This window comes from Balaenoptera ricei, chromosome 15, assembly GCF_028023285.1.
Source record: "Balaenoptera ricei isolate mBalRic1 chromosome 15, mBalRic1.hap2, whole genome shotgun sequence".
NCBI classification, from domain to species: domain Eukaryota; kingdom Metazoa; phylum Chordata; class Mammalia; order Artiodactyla; family Balaenopteridae; genus Balaenoptera; species Balaenoptera ricei.
Window position 1 is genome coordinate 15,500,001 of NC_082653.1, and position 2,901 is coordinate 15,502,901.

A 2,901-nucleotide genomic window follows, 5' to 3' on the forward strand; every position below is an offset into this window, starting at 1 on the left:
AGCCCGCATGCAGCAACGAAGACCCAACACAGCCAAAAATAAACAAATAAAATAAATAAATTTATTTAAAAAATTTAAAAACATTGGAGATTTTGGTGGTAAGCAATTAGGAGGAAGCTGCCGCTCCGTGAGAGCAAAAAACTCAACTACAGGCTAACTAGTTTACCTTTAAGTCAGATTTGAAGGTAACTCCCAGAGAGATTCACAGAAAAATAAAACTAAGAAGAACCTCCTAGGTGCAGCAAAATGGATGGACCTAGAGATTATGATACTAAGTGAAGTAAGTCGGAGAGAGAAAGACAGATACCATATGATATCACTTATATGTGCAATCTAAAATATGGCACAAATGAACTTATTTACAAAACAGAACCAGACTCACAGATATAGAGCACAGACTTGTGGTTGCCGAGGGGGGTGGGGGAGGGATGGATTGGGAGTTTGGGATTAGCAGATGCAAACTATTATATATAGGATGGATAAACAAGTTCCTATTGTATAGTACAGGGAACTATATTCAATATCCTGTGATAAACCATAATGGAATAGAATATGAAAAAGAATGTGTGTGTGTGTGTGTGTGTGTGTGTGTATATATATATATATATATATATATATATATATATATATATATAACTGAATCACTTTGCTCTACAGCAGAAATTAACACAACATTGTAAGTCAACTATACTTCAATAAAATAAATTTAAAAAAAAAAGAACCTCCTGTGGTCAGAGCAAACCTCAAAGACAAACCTCAAAACCTACATCTGCAAAGGGGCCCAAATAATTGGAAAAGACTGTGTAGCAATTTATGCCACAGGGAATTTTTGGAAAAAAATAGAGCCATTCGCCTGTAATTTAGTGGAGCCTAAAAACTGAGTGTCATGCTGACAGTCACATAGCTTAACCGGAAGATCAGGAAAGACGGCTGAGGAGACTGTCTGATGATAACTTTCCTAAAGTAACAATTACGGGTTGGTACGTGGGAAAGGACTTAAGCTTGTTGGAAATTTTCCAGCGTTTGAGTATGTTTAGTGCTTCGAGAGATCCAGTGTTCTGGGGTAATGGGATTAGGATAGATCAGCGGTTCTCAATCAGGATGATTTTGCGCCCCTGAGGACATTGGGCAGTGCCTGGGGATATTTTGCCATAACCTGGGAGGATGATCTTTCTAGTATGTAGAGCTCAGGAATGCTGCCAAACATCCTACAATCCACAGGAAAGCCCTGATCCCCACAAGTGGTAATAGTGTCAAAGGTAAGAAATCCTGGGTCAGATATATTGGGCCAGTATTTGTGTTCATCAAGGACAATTCCTTTGGGGAAACTGAAGGAAGAAAAGACATAATTGAGTGTTGAGAGCAGCATTATCAAGCAGATTTTGGTCAGCTGTCCTTCTGTGTCCTGACCTTTATGAAACATTGGTTCTTTCAGCTCACAATACCTAAAGGTGTCCTAATGCATAGATTCCAGATTCTCAGCAGAACTTCAGCTCTTGGCTTTATTTTAAAGGTCCAGTTTTTTCATCAGACGTTTGACTTGAGTTTTAGTGTTCTTACTTTTCAGAGCCCATTGAACATCTCAGTAACATGTTTGAAATCATATTAATACATTTATTTTTAAATTGAGGTGTAATTGACATATAGCATTATATTAGCTTCAGGTGTACAACATAATGATTCAGTATTTGTATACACTTCGAAATGATCACAACAATAAGTCCAATGACTGATTTCAACGCCACCAAAATTGTCATAAAAATATATCAACTGAAATAGAACATACAGTAATGGTGAGGGAATACACACAACATAATGGAAGAAAAGAGAAACTCAATGCTTATGGGAATTTACAAATGATAAAGGCAGAATTCCCCGTCACCAGAGAAATGTTAGATAACTCAGTAAATGATATCGAGACAGATTATCAGCAGTTCAGGGGGAAATACTGGACTTCTGTCTCACCCATTATCTTCAAATAGGCTTTAGATGATCCAGGATGTAAACATAAAACTTGAACTATAAAAATACTCAAATAATACGTAACCGAAGTTTTGTACACTATTGATTTGGGAATGATTTTCTGAAAGCAAATTGATACAGATAACCACATACAAATGAAAAGCTTTTGTAGGACAAAATCAATCCTACAGTAGGAAAAATAATTAGAAATTGGAAAAATATGAGTAAATACATACAATAGGAATATATATTCCATAATATATAGAAAGATCGTTTACAATACAATAAAGAAAACAGATTACCTAATAGAAACATGAACACAGACCAGGAATATATGGATGGCAGAAAAAGTAATGCAAGTGGCACATATATATAAGTGGCCTACATATATATATAAAACTGCACCTATAATTAAAGAAATGCAAACTAAAGTAAACACAATTCCTATTTATTTCCCCATGAGACTGGTTTCCCACTGTTGATTTGGGGCAAGTTCCATCCACCATTGGTCTCTGTCTCAGTTATTGTAAAATGGGTGGCTTGAGCTCTTAGGACCCACCTTGCTTGAGAAAGACGCCAAGACTCTAAGCAAAGGTCTCTGCCTGGTGAGGAGTAAATTGGCACAAGAAGAGCAGAGAGATCATTGAGAGGACACCAAAATGAGGCAGGACACTCATGACAATGGCTAACTTGGCAAATTGTGGAGCATCAGTTCATAGCTGACTTTTTCTCATCTTCTCCCCAAATCTACGTTATCTTTGATTCTACACTTTGGCTTGAGAAATTCTGTTCCCCTGGAATTCCTGCCATGAACATGATGTCTGGTTCAGGTCAGACGAAAAGATCATAAAGTCTTTCTTTGAAAGGTTACTCATCCTCCTACCTTATTCAATATCTTACAGAAAGAGCAAAAACCATTATATCAGGACAGGTAGTTCT